Below are 17559 nucleotides of genomic sequence, written 5' to 3' on the forward strand. Positions count from 1 at the left end.
TGCAGGCAACGCTTTGGGCTTGAGAGATTAAGAGTAAGCTGACAATGATGGTAACCCACCCTCAAAGTTCCAGATCTGCCTGAAAAGTTTAGTCCACTCATTGCCAACTCAAATGTTGTTAGAGGCCAGCTGTTATGAGCGATGCAGCAAAAGGGCTCGTATCATTCAATGGACAATGGCAGAGTATACAGTAAATTACAATGTGCAGATCTGGTATAAGACATTCAAATTGGATGGCCTCCTTGGTTCCTGGCCTCTTCCATCTTCAAAGCCAACAGTTTTTTTTTTTTTTTTTTTTTTTTCCTTCTTGGTTCCTGGCCCAAATTTGAATATCTTTCCCACCCCCCTTGGTTCTTGGCCCCTTCTGTCTTCAAAGAGTTGGCTCTGAAGATGGATGGGCCAGGAACAGAGGAGGGGGGTGAAAGATATTCAAATTTGATTTTTAAGAACATTATGCTTTCCCAAACAGCTGACTGAATTCAAGTTCCCAGGTGAAGTGGTTCAACTCGTGTTTTCCTTCTCTTGAAGCAGAGTTAGTAATTCATGGTGAGATTCAATAGCCAAGGTCAACAGCCACAAAACCACCATCAAAAGACCAATCAGTCCCATCAGGTTGGTATCAAGATGACACAAGAATAGGAATATGAAAAGACAAAGAAGAGAAGGACAGCAAGGGGTAGGAGCTGTAGAGCAAACAGAACAAGTGATTGGCCGAAAGAGAATCCCCAGAATCTTTTGGCCACTTGCCCTTTTGGCATCCTGCTTTATGTCTAGACTCCTAAATGAGGCTGTTTTCCTCCCATACTTTAATGCTCTAGGATGTTAGACTGTACCACCCATGCTCATAGTTCCTAATGTGAAAGAAACCTTGGACAGTGTGATATAGTGAGAAGAGCACAGACCTGGTGATCAGGAGGCTCAACCACTGGGCATCTTTGGGTGGCCATTTGGGGAGACATCAAGCTAGCTAGAGGAGTTTTTTTCATACTCCAGTGGTACCTGGAATGCTAGCAAGACACAACCATTCACAACCCTGGAAAGGGAGCTGAAGCCAGGGAGCCAAGTGGTCTAGCTCAGTGAATCCCACCCACAAGGAGCCCAGCAAACTAAGATCCACTGGCTTGCAATGCTCACTGCCAGCACAGGAGTCTGAAGTCAACTGGGGATGTTTGAGCTTGGTGAGGGGAGTGGCATCCACCATTACGGAGGCTTGAATAGGCGGTTTTCCCTTCACAGTGTAAACAAAGCCGCCAGGATGTTCGAACTGGGTGGAGCCCACCACAGCACAGCAAAGCTGCTGTAGCCAAATTGTCTCTCTAGAGTCCTCCTCTCTGGGAAGGGTATTTCTGAAAGAAAGGCAGAAGCCCCAGTCAGGGGCTTACAGATCAAACTCCCATCTTCCTGGGACCGAGCACCTGGTGGAAGGGATGCTGTAGGTGCAGCTTCAGCAGACTTAATCATTCCTCCCTGCTGGCTCTGAAGAGAGCAGCAGATCTCCCAGCACAGCACTTGAGCTCTACTAAGGGACAGACTGCCTCCTCAAGTGGGTCCCTGACCCCTGTGCCTCCTGACTGGGAGTCACCTCCCAGCAGTGGTCAACAGACACCTCATACAGGAGAGCTCTGGGTGTCATCTGGCAAGTGCCCCTCTAAGACGAAGCTCCCAGAAGAAGGAACAGGCAGCAATCTTTGCTGTTCTGCAGCCTCTGCTGGTGATACACAGGTAAACAGGCTCTGGAGTGAACTTCCAGCAAACTCCAGCAGTGCTGCAGCAGAGGGGCCTGATTGTTAGAAGGAAAACTAACAAATGGAAAGGAATAGCATCAACATAAACAAAAAGGACGTCCACACAAAAGCCCCATCAAAGTTCACCGATATCATAAACCAAAGGTGAATAAATCCACAAAGATGAGGAAAAACCACAGCAAAAAGGCTGAAAATTCCCAAAACCAGAATGCCTCTTCTCCTCCAAAGAACCACTACTCCTCACCAGCAAAAAAACAAAACTGGACGGAGAATGAGTTTGAGGAACTGACGGAAGTGGGCTTCAGAAGGTGGGTAATGACAAACTATTCTGAGCTAAAAGAGCATGTGCTAACCCAGTGCAAGGAAGCTAAGAACCCTGAAAAGGGTTAGAGAAATTGCTAACTAAAATAACCAATTTAAAGAAGAACAAAAATGACCTGATGGAGCTGAAAAACACAGTACAAGAACTTCGTGATTCAATAGCCAAATCGATCAAGAGGAAGAAAAGATATTATAGATTAACTTAAAATAAAGCATGAAGACAAGATTAGAGAAAAGAGAATGAAAAGGAATGAACAAAGCCTCCAAGAAATATGGGACTGTGAAAAGACCAAATCTACATTTGTTTGGTGGATGTCAAAGTGACAGGCAGAATGGAACCAAGTTGGAAAACATTCATCAGGATATTATCCAGGAGAACCCCCATCTTAGCAAGACGGGCCTACATTCAAATTCAGAAAATACAGAGACCACCACAAAGATACTCCTTGAGAAGAGCAACCCAAAGACACATAATCATCAGGTTCACCAAGGTTGAAATGAAGGAAAAAATGTTAAAGACAGCCAGAGAGAAAGGTTGGGTTACTCACAAAGGGAAGCCCATCAGACTCACAGTGGATCTCTCAGCAGGAACCCTACAAGCCAGAAGACAGTGGGGGCCAATATTCAACATCTTTAAAGTAAATAATTTTCAACCCAGAATCTCCTATCCAGCCAAACTTAGCTTTATAAGCAAAGGAGAAATAAAATCCTTTACAGAAAAGCAAATGCTGAGAGATTTTGTGACCAGGCCTGCTTTGCAAGCGCTCCTGAAGGAAGCACTAAATATGAAAAGGGAAAACCAGTACTAGCCATTGCAAAAGCATACCAAGTTGTAAAGATCATTGACATTATGAAGAAACTGCATCAACTAATGGGCAAAATAACCAGCTAGCATCATAATGACAGGGTCAAATTCACACATAAATATATTAACCTTAAATGTAAATGGGTTAAATGCTTAAAGACACAGACTGGCAAATTGGATGAAGAGTCAAGACCTGTCAATGTGCTGTATTGAGGAGACTGATCTCATGTGGAAAGACATACATAGGCTCAAAATAAAGGGATGGAAGAATATTTACTAAGCAAACAGCAGGAGTTTAAAACAGACTTTAAGCCAACAATGATCAAAAAAGGCAAAGAAGGGCATTACATAATGGTAAAGGGATCAACACAAGAAGAGCTAACTATCCTAAACATATGTGCACCTAATACAGGAGCACCCAGATCATAAAGCACATTCTTAGAGACCTACAAAGAGACTGGGACTCCCACAAAATAATAGGAGACTTTAATATCCCACTGTCAATATTAGACAGATCAATGAGATAGAAAATTAACAAGGATATTCAGGACTTGAACTCAGCTATGGACCAAGTGGACCTAATAAACATCTGCAGAACTCTCCACCCCAAATCAACAGAATACACATTCTTCTCATCACCACATCATACTTATTCAAATACTGACCACATAATTGGAAGTAAAACACTCCTCAGCAAATGCAAAAGAATGGATATCACGAGTCTCTCAGACCACAGTGCAATCAAATTTGAACTCAGGATTAAGAAACTCACTCAAAACCACACAACTAAATGGAAACTGAACAACGTGCTCCTGAGTCACTTCACATTTTAGATTGCTGGTTCCTAATCAGCAACATGAGATGGGTGGACAGTGACAGAATACTTTTAAAGACTACTTCAATAAACCATTAGTATAAACAGGATTTTGAGTGTTTAAGGGAGAAAGAGGATGGATTATATCTACTACAGTGAGAAAATGTAGGCGAAATCATGACAAATGAATTCCAAATATTATTTAGTTTCTTATGGTTTTACTTTACCTTTGATTTTTCAGATAACTTTTCATTATTTTACTTAGTTTTCAAAATAAGTGTGAAAAGACATATGCCTTCTTCACAGAAGGAAGATTCACAGAAAAGGATACTGCCTGCCCATGGGCAGGAAGGTTCTTAGACATGGAGCACAGATTAATGATGCATGTCTCTTAACTTCAATTTCTTTTTGTTTTATAATGTCTTCACTCCATATTTTTATTAATCTTTGTTATGTCTGTATGTTATATTCCAGTTCATTTTATATTCCAAGTGCCTGACTCAGTGCATGACACAGAATTGGTGTTTCATACATATTTAATAAACAGTAGCTTGTAAACTTAGTGTAACTTATTGTATACAACAATTTGGAATACACAATGTATTGAAGGTGCTCTCAAAAATAAAGCTGAGCTTCACCCTTAATTTGGCAAGACAAATGTTCACCTTCTAACAGATGCTGATCAACACTGTGGTGTTAACTAACGGTTACTACATTCTGATCCATGGTGTGAATCCAGAACGCAGCTTCTCCTGTCTGAAGTGGCATGTGGGGGGAAAAAAAAATCAGAATAGTGGAGAATCTTCCAGAAAGATATATGTATTTAAAGTTCTACCTTTTAATATTCAATTAAATGTTTCCTACACCTGCTTTTGGCAAGAACATTCATAGAATGTTCTATGAAACAGTGATAATTTTTGATGATGGCTGTATTTGCTGTGTACCATCCCTGCTTGCTGTGTGAGAGAGACCTGAGATCACACTTGCAAACAGTGAACAATTGCTAAAGAGTTTAGCATGACAACAATATAAAAACTTAAAAGTGCTCCAAGAATCGGGTGATTTTTTTTGCATTTCTATAAAAAGGTAAGAAAATACCAGCACTCTTAATGAAATAATGAATCTAGACCAAGTCATCAGTGCTCAACATTAAAAAGTGATACCCAGATAAACATGTGTTTCTTGACTAAATAACACTGCCTATGAAATATTCTTGCCAAAAATAAAACAGAAAACTATCAGCCCTTTAGGATCAATTTTCAATTTACAAGAAATTCAAGAAAAAGAAAAATGTAAAATAAAACCATGTATATGCAATCATAAAAATCCTGATGGTTAAAAACTGGTGAAAAAAAACCACACAGATCTCATTTGTGTACTGAATAGAAAAAACCTATAATATACATATAAATATGTAAATAAATATGTAAGAAAGAGTACATTTATGAAACCATCAAGGAAACTTAAATATTAATTAGCTATCTGATGAGACTGAGGAGTTTATTAATATTTTAAAGTATGCTAATGGTAAGTTTTTTAAACAATCTTTAGCTCTTAGAGATATATTATCAAGATGTTTATGGATGAAATGTGTGGAATTTGCTTCACAGTTATCTGGGGTTGGGGAAATGGGTAGAAGTATAGAAAAAACCATTGGCCATTAGTTTATAATTGTTGAAGTTGAGTGACAGTATATGATGGTTCATTACATATTTTTTACCTTGGAATAGGCTTAAAATTTTCCGTACTAAAAAACATTTAGAAAAAAGGTAGCAGCCACAGCATATTATATCACCAGCTCTGGAAAACATTCTTGCGTATGTGTGTCTCCAGGGAACACAGCGTAAGTCAGGGAAACCTGAGTATGGTTTGCAGTTGAGGCCTGCAGACAGTGGAGGGTCCCCGCCTAAGCACAGATGAAGACTACTGTAACTAGACTAGACTGTCAGTCACAGCAAAGCTCCCCAGACCACAGAGCTTCCCACTTATGCTGGCTGCGAGTCACCTGGCAGAAATCAATCCTGGGGGACTCGGAGCTCAGACGAGCTGGACTCAGACACGGGGAAATGCCAACCAGTAACTTCCACATGTTGAAGACAAACTGTAGTCTGTATCTTCTGAACTGTATTCTCATCCTTTGTTTAAATTAAACTCTGTTATGCCTTAGGTCTTATGAGGTAAACTCCTCACCCAACAGAAACTTAGTAGGGGGAAACCGTGCTAGTAATGCTTGGCAAACAAAGAGCTGGCAACTCTTGATAGTCTTCCAGTTATTTATTCTCTTTAATTGTACTGATCCATAAATCCTGAAGTCTGGCAGCAAAGTCTCTGCAATGTACTACTGCCATTTAATTCCACTTAGAACTCAGAATTTCATTTACCTTGTGTTTTCTTCAGAAACTTTCTGAAAATCTTTCCAATATGCTGCTAAGGGTTTCCGTATCTTCAGAGTTAGGTTTACATATTTTAAGTTGGTTACAGCTCGATCCAAATTCCCACCTTCCCTTTTTTCTTTTGGCTTGTCTTTCTCCACTTCTCACTGGACCCACTGGCATAGTGGGGACTGTCAACTTCATTTTATACATTTTGATTTTTTGAATTTCATCAGCAAATGAACCTAAGTTTCAGTGCTTAAGGTAGTCCCCAATCAGTAACGTAGCTTGGGCTGGACACAGTGGATCCTGCCTATAATCACAGCAATTTGGGAGGCCGAGGCTCCTAACAAGCCAGGAGTTGGAGATCAGCCTGGGCAATGTGGCGAAACCCCATCTCTATTAAAAATACAAAAATAGCCAGGGTGTGGTGGCACACACCAGTAATCCCAGCTGCTGGGAAGGCTGAGGCAGGAGGATCACTTGAGACCAGGAAGCCCAGGTTGAAGTGAGCCGAGATGACGCCACTGCACTCCAGCCTGGGTGACAGAGAAAGACTCCATCTCCAAAAAAATAAAAAATAATATATCTTGAAATGCCAGCTAACACCTCAATCTCAATATCAGTCCCAGATGACTGTAGACAGTAAGTATCTCATTATTGAGTATTCTTTTTTTTTTTTTTTTTTGAGAAGGAGTCTCGCTCTGTTGCCCAAGGTGGAGTGCAGCAGTAAGATCTCAGCTCACTGTAACATGCGCCTCCCGAGTTCAAGTGATTCTCCTGCCTCAGCCTCCCCACAGCTGGGATTACAAACGCCCACGACCACACCCAGGTAATTTTTCTATTTTTAGTAGAGATGGGATTTCACCATGTTGGCCAGGCTGGTCTCAAACTCCCAGCCTCAAGTGATCTACCTCAGCCTCCCAAAGTGCTGGGATTACAGGCATGAGCCACCATGCCTGCCAGTATCTAATAATTGATTTCAACAACCTGTTCTTTAAGTAGATCTGTTACAACATCAGAAACTGTGGTAAAATAAAATGTTCTATTTTTCAAACCTAATATTTTACCTCCTATGGTCAATTTCTCATGATAAAGGGAGATAAGCAGAAGTGTGGAGGAGGATGGGAATGGTGGACTCGAATTACTAGACATTTGAAAAAATTAACGTGAGTGAAAAAGCAGACAACAGATCACTAACACATTGCAACTCCAAAGATGTTGAACAATACAATTAAATCTGATTGATAGAATTTTGAAACCTACTTGAGGCAACCAAGTTGGAAACACTTATGGAATATACTCTCCCAAATGGGCCTAGCCCCTGCCTTCTCCACTCTCAAATTATTTACAACTTAACTGAGGCCATGAACATTAATTGCCTTCTGGGAAGCTTAAAAAAACAATAAAGTATTTCATTAATTATTAAATTTTGAGCAATTTAGATTGATCTGGAAATTTTGAAAGTAGAATAGGTTATGACTATAGGTGGTAGAGCTCGTGGGTGAGCTAACTGTACGAAATACCTTCCAATCTATTAGAAAGGAAACCTCTCCTTCTTAACTTCTGACAGCATAATGGATCTGGGGAAGTAAAAGCTGAGAAGACCGGGCCAGTCTATTTCTGACTTAGTACCTTAAAACTAGCGATCTTGAGGGAAAGGAGGAAGCTTAGCAACCATCATTAAATTGTGTACTGCTGGCTACAAAAACTTTAGGATTACAGAAAAAGAAGAGACCAGTGCTGCTAAGTGGAATCAGTACACACATCATGGAGAGGTAAACTATCCATTCTGCAAGAGTTATTTTCCAATTGCCTATTTAGCACTACTTTCTGGATGCTCAATGAATATATATTTTTTTCTGCTCTTCTGGGCATGCTTTGTAAGTATGTGAATACTTACATTAACAACGTCAATTAGCAGAATTAGGGAGAAAAAAAAAATGCAAGGAGAGCCTACGCCTATTTTTCAAAGTAATTTACTCCATGAATCGAATTTGTATTCCAACTGGCATCTATCCTCTAATTCTCTAATAATAACCTCAACAAATCAAAAGCAGAGTGACAATATTCCTGACAGAACAGTTAAAAATTGACAAAAATAACTCAGAGGCTGAGGCACAAGAATCATTTGAACTGAGGAGGTGGAGGTTGCCGTGAGCTGAGGTCGCATCACTGCACTCCAGCCTGGGCAATAGTGAAACTGCATCCAAAAACCACAAAAAAAGAAAAAGACAAAAAACAAAGTGAATCCCTCATAAAAATATAACATGACCCAACTGCTACAAAGAGAATAAAATAGCTAGGAATACAATTTACAAGGGACATGAAGGACCTCTTCAAGGAGATACCACTGCTCAAGGAAATAAGGACACAAATGGAAAATAATTCCATAGGAAGAATCAACATCGTGAAAATGGTCATGCTGCCCAAAGTAATTTATAGATTCAGTGCTATTCCCATTAAGCTACCATGGACCTTCTGTGCAGAATTAGAAAAAAGAATTACTCTAAATTTCATGTGGAAACAAAAAAAGAGCCCATAGAGCAAGACAATCTTAAGGAAAAAGAACAAAGCTGGAGGCACCATGCCACCTGTCTTCAAACTGTACTACAAGGATACAGTAACCAAAACAGCATGGCACTTGTACCAAAACAGATCCATAGACCAATGGAACAGAACAGAGCCCTCAGAAATAACACCGCATACCTATAACCATCTCAGATTTGACAAGCCTAACAAAAACAAGTATTGGAGAAAGGATTTTCATTTAATAAACGGTGCTGAAAAAACTGGCTAGCCATATGCAGAAAACTGAACTGGACCCCTTCCTTACACCTTATAAAAAATATAATTCAACATGGATTAAAGACATAAATGTAAAACCCAAAACCATATTTAAAAAACCTCTAGAAGAAAACTTAGGCAATACCATTCAGGACACAGGCATGAGCAAAGACTTCATGACTAAAACACCAAAAGCAATTGTAACAGAAGCCAAAATTGACAAATTGGATTTAATCCAACTAAAGAGCTTCTGAACAACAAGAGAAACTATCATCAGAGTTAACAGGCAACCTACAAAATGGGAAAAAAATTTTGCAATCTACCCACCAGACAAAGGTCTAATGCCCAGAATCTACAAGAAACAAACAAATTTACAAGAAAAAAAAAATAACCCCATCAAAAAGTAGGCAAAGGATTTAAACAGACATTTCTCAAAACAGGACATTTAAGCGGCCAACAAACATATTTAAAAAGCTTATTGTCACTGGTCATTACAGAAATGCAAATCAAAACCACAATGAGATACCATCTCACACCAGTTAGAATGGTGATCATTAAAAAGTCAGGAAACAACAGATGCTGGAGGGGATGTGGAGAAATAGGAACAATTTTACACTGTTGGTGGGAATATAAATTAGTTCAACCACTATGGAAGACAGTGTGGTGATTCCTCAACAATCTAGAACCAGAAATACCATTTGACCCAGCAATTCCATTACTAGCTATATACCCAAAGGATTATAAATCATTCTACAACATATGCACACATATGTTTATTGTAGCAGTATTTACAATAGCAAAGGGATGGAACTAACCCAAATGCCCATCAATGATAGACTGGATAAAGAAAATGTGACACATATACACCATGCAATACTACACAGCCATAAAAAAGAATGGGTTCATGTCCTTTTCAGGGACATGGATACGTGGATGAAGCTGGAAGCCATCATTCTCAGCAAACACAGGAACAGAAAACTAAACATGGCATGCTCTCACTCATAAGTGGGAGTTGAACAATGAGAACACATGGACACAGGGAGGGGAACGTTGCACACCGGGGCCTGTCGAGGGGTGAGGGGCAGGGGGAGGGATAGCATTACGACAAATACCTAATGCATGTAGGGCTTAAAACCTAGGTAATAGGTTGATAGGTGCAGCAAACCACCATGGCACATGTATACCTATATAACAAACCTGCATATTCTACACATGTATCCCAGAACTTAAAGTAAAATGTACTGTGACCATTTAAAAATGGAAAATTTTTTTAATCACAAAAAAAAAAAGCCCCACATAGCTCACAGCTCCAGATGAACAGTGCATCGTGGCTGGGTAGTTCAGTTTTGTGTGGACACCACCACAGGAAAGCAGCTCTGTCTCCAAAGTGCCGTAGTCTTGTTTGAACACTCACAGGAAAAGCCAAAATGCCTGGAAGGCTGAGCTTCAATTAGACATTTAAAACCTCTGCTAATAAAGTATTTAGACATTTTACTCCAAAGTGATACGAAGTACGTCAGAAAAATGAGAACGTTTTCCCCTTTTCTGGCCCTGGAAATCAAATTACATTTTTTAATATTTGTGATTCTGCTCAGTTTGAAACACCATCAAATATGCATTGCATTCAACTCCCAAACACCGAATCATTTCATTAAGTTTTACAGCTTCAGGTATCATATTGGTGTTTTAAGAAGAACACACTATTGAAATAAAGCAGAATAGCAATTCAAAGGTCCATAAAGCACTTGCTCCTCATGTTAGTATTTCATCGTCGTTGTAAATTTAAGAATACAATAAATTTATTTATTATTAAATGGAAACTACTTGAATTTATAGTCAGTCACATGGCCATATAAAACCACAGAGAGGATGGTGGCACAGATTTCACGTGACTATTTTTCTCTGAAACCATCATCACAACAAAGAATGCTGCAGTCTCTATCTGGAGGTTTATTCATTTATCTGTGCTGATGTCATTAGTATGCATGAAGGTGTTAACATATCTTCTAGAGAGCCTCAAGGTTCCTACAGAACATGACTCCTATAACACAGGTGACGTTTCACAATTCAGTAAGGGTAGCAATGATACACCTCTCTGAAACCTTTGAGAGGCAAGACAGAATCAGCTGGTAGACAATGGGACTCAGCCTTTGACTGATCAGCTTCCAGGGAAATGGGCGTAAGAGTAGACTAAATGGTCACCATCAAAATTGGACTTGAGAGTCAAGTCTGGCTGCCCAGAATAATACTACAGGAGTGTCTCTTTCATGCTGAGGTATTATGGAATCATTTTAAAATGAGCTGCTACACACTGAGATAAGTTTATCAGCCTGATTAAGAGTAACTGCAGTTCTAAAGGATAGAGGAGACTTACACAGCAGGGATAATTTGATCAGGAAAGGATGGCTCAGTGGACGTCAGCAGCTATGGGCTTAAGTACACTGGGGGACAGGAGGAAATGGAATCACTTGTTCTTGCCTCTGTTTTAAATGACCTCTATAAACCATCTGGCACTCTTGATCATTCTACATATGTTAATTTTTAAAAATCATAATTGGTAAGACCCAGGCTTTGAAGTCAAGCAGCCCAGAGTTTATGTTTTGACTCTTACTCCTTATTCTTGCCTGTCTGAGCCTCAATTGTGTCTGCTGTAAAATATAAATATATCACAATGTTGCAATAAGAAATGAATAGATTAGTTAATCCAGCACCCAGTAAAGATTTGACAAATGTTATTTCCATAAGATGACCTTTATTGAAAGGTCACTATAAAAGTGAAAATATATTTGAATGACATTATCCAATCATTGATCGATCACTCATTCAATAAACATCAAGTGCCTATATAAGACAGACATGGAAGATAAAAGTAAAACTTACGTACTAGATGAGTTTATATTTTGGTGAGAAGACAGAATTCAACCAAGTAATACATTAAAAGTTCATATTGTGATGAGTATTACAAAGAAATAGGAGGAACATAATAAAAACTGAAGGGCGCTCTACTAAGTGATTACTTGCTTAGTTTACTCCTCAATTTTGTATAAAGTTGTCATTCTCAATTTCCATCTTTTCTCACTGCTTATTTCTACTCTTGTTATATCCCAAATATTTCACAAATTTTATATATACTTTTAATGAATATTTTTTAATGATTAAGATTCCCTAATGTTATTGCCTCATTATTTGGTAAATCAATGTTTTCATGCACTTAAGGGAGTCTCCAATGTTTGCTATTACCAAAAAAGTAATGTGCATCTTTAGGTATCAATTTTTTGCTCTTGTCAGAAGTGAAATTTCTGCTTCAGGAAAATTCTTATGGCACATGTTTACCTGTGACCATAGTCCTTGCTGAAAGGTCCCTGGAATGAGTGAATTGGTCCAGTGCTACCAGCATTGCATCCCGGATTTCTCAACACTGTTTCTCCCTGTCTTGTCTACCAACATATTATCTGCATGTCGTTCTAACTATTCATTCTCTAAACCACAAGTGCAAATCAGGATTGCTTAAATGCTTGCAGAACAGAATCCCCACTCTGCCCCCTATACATATCTGGGGTCACAGTTGCTGAATTCCAATTTTTCAAATTTACTAACTTCTACAAATACCCTTCATGTCGTAGAGAACCATTCAACTTGTCATAACTTAGTCATACCTACGAGGCCCCTGAGTTCTATGACCTAGAATTAAAAGGAAATGTATCTTCTCTGTATCCATTAATCAAATAAGTTAATAATCAAATCAGGATGCAACAACTAATATCAAATGAACTTTACACAACTCCCATGGTACAACAAAAAAAATGTGTTCATGGTCCCACCAGGCATTGTACCCTTGACTGTAGTTATACACCTATAAAAACACAAATCTGCATTTTCTAGAGCTCTGTGGGGACGTAGAGCAGCTCTTTTGCCTGTTCTTAGGGATACACACACCACTAGCAAATTCTGTTTGCATGCCTCTGCCCAAATTAAAGTGATCAGTCTGCCCTGGTGACTTTAATGGAGGTAATCACCAACTCACATTCATGAACAAATTGATGTGCCTGCTTCATAGCTGAATCACTCAGCATAAATCTATACCCTTCATGTATAAAAACCTCAGTGGCTTAAAATAATGCAATAAAGCATCACCTAATGCCTTCTTGATGCTGGCTCATCAATAATGTGTGGTTATGTGAAAAGGATAGGAGAGGCTTATCATGTCTTATCTTAAACCATGCCAGGAATGTAATACCCTTTTAATTACTAAAGCCCTCAGGGGATTTTGTTTTCTCCATCTTTACATGGAGGAACTGAAGTCTTGTAACTCTCCACTATTATTTAGTTTTCAGCATCTCAAGTAAGTAAATGAAATCTCAACTTATTTCCAGTGAATAAAACATGGTGACCTTCATATATGTGGGCTGCATATTATCAGGATGAAAGCTCCAGGGCCCATCTCTAGCAATGTAAGAGGCTGCACAGAACCATCCGGTGCTTGACATTTAATGGAAGCTAAGGAACATTTCCAGGATGAAGATCCAGATGAATAAATGAGTACAGCTATTCTCTAAAGATACTAAGTGACGGAGGGCCACATAGACTCTACAGGGCATATGCTGGACAAGCAAGGACTCACATCCAGGGTGGATAGAGCTAGAGGGCGCAGATTCTATTATGCTTTTCAGAATGCCACTCAACATACGATGTAGGAGCTATTGTATATATACAAGCCAGGACTCACATCCAGGGTGGATGGAGCTAGAGGAGCTAGATTCTATTATGCTTTTCAGAATGGCACTCAATATACAATGTAGGAGTTATTTCTGAAATTTTCCATTTAATCGTTTCCAACCACAGGTAACTGAAACTCCAGAAAGCAAAACTATGGATAAGCAGGAACTACCATATACCATAGAAATTTCAGGCTCCCCAGGCAAGTCTTTGGGGAAAAGCCTAAGAACAAAGAGTTTTTCTTAAACTCCGTTAATCCTGTCTGAAAGATCTTTGGTCTTTTCTTCCTCTGATCACCTGTTTTTATAAACAAAGTCATATTGGGACACATCTTTATCCTTTTATACATATTGTCTATGACTGCTTTTGCATGACAAATGGCAGATTTGAGTAGTTGTGACAGAGATCACATGACCCACAAGCAAAGGACACTTACTATCTATCCCTTTACAGAAGATTGCCAACCCCTAGTTTAGATGAAAACGTAAGCAGATTTAACCATTTAATTTGTTCAGACCTGTCAAATATGCCAAAGCATCGTCATAGCAGAAAATGAGAGAAGTATCAACTTACAGTATTTATGACACAAGTGAAATCAACAAAGTGGATCAGGAAGGAGCATAGGTTCTTAAAAAATAAAAACATATGCCCCTTCCTGGTCTCCTTAAACCATTAAGTTCTGGGACCAGAAATCAAACAAAAAACCAAGAAGAGATAGGCATAGAGCAGAAGACCCAGAAGGACCTCTAGGATATTCTTCAGTGCCCCAAGCATTTACAAAAGAAGTTTGCAGCTGAACACAGAGTCAAAGGGAAGCAATTCTGAGTCAGTAACGCCATCTGGCTTACCTCTCAATGCAGTACCATCAACAACCACTTCCGAAAACTGGATGATCACTCTAGAGGTCCCTCTAACCAAGAGGCCACTTTTGCAGCTATATCCTTCTTGGATATCCACTTCCTCATCACTTCCTGCTCCACTCTTGGCTTTGGCAGTCTGTTTGAGTAGCCCAAGACAAGGCCCTGGAGTACATCTAACTAAACATACTAGTCCTCGTTGGCCCCTTGGTAAACACCGCGTCTGGCCACTACAATGAGTACTGCCCAAAGGAATAGTCCTAGGAACCTGTGTCACAACTCCAGAGGGTTCCAAAGTAAATCACAGCATGGGATATCTGGCAGGAAAGACAATCTGACTACTGTCCTTGAAGATATAAGGGAACTCACTAAAGAAATGACCTTCGAACTAACTCATTCCCCTTAATAGCTCCCTCCCAGCCCTTGGAACCTGTAACTTCTGCCTCCTGTTACCTGCAGTGCCTCATGGAATCTTTCCAAACTTAACCCCTCAAACCTGTTCACTCCATCTTACCTGAGATCTAGAGCTAGTTCTTCTTCTATTTCAGATCTTTTCTTGTATTTTCCCCCAAGTTCTCTCATGATTTAATTCTCTCAGAGTGTAACTTCAAGGTCATTTGGGTGCAAAGCACAGCTCCCTTTTTCCACACTTTTCCCCTGGGAGCAATCCCATCCATTCCTAGACCAGGTGGTAGGCCAGGTCCCTCAGTTATCAGAAAGGGAAAATCAAAGAATTCTCCATATCTGCTCTATCTATCTTGGGCTCATTAAACAGTGCCAGCAAAACCATTCAAGTATTGCAAAACCATCTCTAATACTCTCAAACCCTCCTCCCACGTGGTCAGGCTAATACCAGTTCTGTTTATTATTGTACTTTAAGTTCTGGGGTACATGTGCAGAACATGCAGGTTTGTTACATAGGTATGAACATGCCAAGGTAGTTAACCACATCCATCACCCCATTATCTACATTAGGTGTTTGTGCTAATGTTCTCCCTCTCCTAGACCTCCACCCACCGACAGGTCCCAGTGTGTGATGTTTCCCTCCCTGTGTCCATGTGTCCTCATTGTTCAACTCCCACTTATGAGGGAGAACATGACATATTTGATTTTCTGTTCCTGTGTTAGTTTGCTGAAAATGGTTTCCAGCATCATCCATGTCCCTGGAAAGTACATGAACTCATCCTTTATAATTGCATAGTATACTATGGTATACATGTGTCACATTTTCTTTATTCAGTCTATCATTAATGGGCATTTGGGTTAGTTCCATGCCTTAGCTACTGTAAATATTGCTGCAATAAACATACATGTGCAAGTGTCTTTATAGTAGAATGATTTATAATGCTTTGGGTATATACCCAATAATGGGATTGCTGGGTCAAAATGGTATTTCTGGTTCTAGATCCTTGAGGAAGCACCACACTGTCTTCACAATGGTTGAACCGATTTACAGTTTCACCAACAGTGTAAAAGCATTCCTGTTTCTCCACATCCTCTCCAGCATCTGTTTCCTTACTTTTTAATGATCACCATTCTAACTGGTGTGAGATGTTATCTCATTGTGGTTTTGATTTGCATTTCTCTAATGACCAGTGATGAGCTTCTTTTTATATGTTTCTTGGCTGCAGAAATGGGAGAAAGTTTTTGCAATCTATCCATCTGACAAAGGGCTAATATTCATAATCTACAAAGAACTTAAATTTACAGGAAAAAAACAACCCCAACAAAAAGTGGGCAAAGGATATAAACATATATTTCTCTGCTTTCTTTATATGACTTCATACTTTAGTTCCTGACACCTGCTTCAAGTTCTCCTCTGCTTAACACCACTTATGAATAATGTTTTCTAGCTATCTAATGTCACTAACCCATCCGTAAGCTCTCTCCACTTTTATCAGACCTGCAGCTATTACAGTTTCTTCTTGTCTGTGTCCTGCAAGACAAATACACAGTCAGACAAGGCCTCGAGGTTTTCATTGATAACCAATGCCCTCACAAGTCTCTCTCAAGCCAGAAGCTCCTTTGTTGAGTACCCTGCAACTCTTCCTCTTATGGGCCACAAGCTAATACTGAAGATGCAACTACAACAGCTCCTTGCTCAGTTCTGAAATCTAATATTTCCATATACTCAGAAAGCAGGGCAGAGCAGTGCCAGAGGATGGGCAGGAGAGTCGTTTCATGTCACCTGGGAACCCTCTCAGAAAGGGTTCTGCCACATGCAGTCCCTTTTTCCCCAAGCTGACCTTCAAGTAGCCACCTCTGCCTTGTTGGGCAGTAGATGCATCCCTCAGTCCAGAGCCATGGCCAGCAGTGTACCACAGATACATTTGGTTTCACCTTCAGGCTCTCAGGATATCAGGGCTCAGTCTAGATGAAAGGCACAGCTGTACCTTTAGAAGTGTAGACAAACTCTGAGCCAAGGTGATGCTCCTAACTAGTGTGTGTAGGAGCAGGCCCAGCCCCACAGTGCCATTCAAATGTGCCTCAGCTTAGCAACTCTCTACAGGAGAAATGTTGTACTTTCATCCTCTGGTCATTCTTCCCCCTAGCTGAATCAGTCTGGGTATATGGCCAGTCAGTCTGACCTTTCAGTCTGCTATGTGAAATAAGCTAAAGTTAGTGTTCTGACTGAGAGTCCCAGAGAGAAGCAACTAATGAGGAAATTCTATGCATCTTGCTTCTGTTTAGTTCTGTGCTCTCCAGACAGGCTGTTTATCCATTTAACCCTGGGCTTTTGCCTCGAATAGGCTCTGCAATTTTTTGTGGGATCCAAGTTTAGCAAGCATACTCATTGTGGGAACACCAAAAATGTTTTTCAGATGCACCTAGAGAAAGGGAGGGAATAAAAGAGGGCTATAAAACTATTTGGAGGTCTTCATCAATGTAAGTGCTTAAATAAGCCATAATTACAATTACTGTTGTAGCATTCCCTGAAGAAAAAATATTTAACTTTCAAATGTCTTAGTACCTATTATTTCACAACAGAATATATTATGTACACATAGATACAATTTTCCATTGGTATTTAGTTATAAAATATGAGTAACAATCTATACCTATGGGCCAAATATAGCCAGTGGCTCATTTTTGTATGGTTTTAAAGCTAAGAATGGTTTTATACTTATAAAGGGTGGTTAAA

General features: G+C 39.6%; 1 protein-coding gene across 6 annotated transcripts in view; it reads right to left on the minus strand.

Moving 5' to 3' along the window:
- Positions 1–17559, minus strand: part of CTNNA2 (catenin alpha 2) — a 1155573-nt gene that overhangs the window by 106190 nt on the left and 1031824 nt on the right. The window lies entirely within an intron of this gene.

The sequence above is a fragment of the Saimiri boliviensis genome, chromosome 1, assembly GCF_048565385.1.
Source record: "Saimiri boliviensis isolate mSaiBol1 chromosome 1, mSaiBol1.pri, whole genome shotgun sequence".
In the NCBI taxonomy this organism is placed as follows: Eukaryota; Metazoa; Chordata; class Mammalia; order Primates; family Cebidae; genus Saimiri; species Saimiri boliviensis.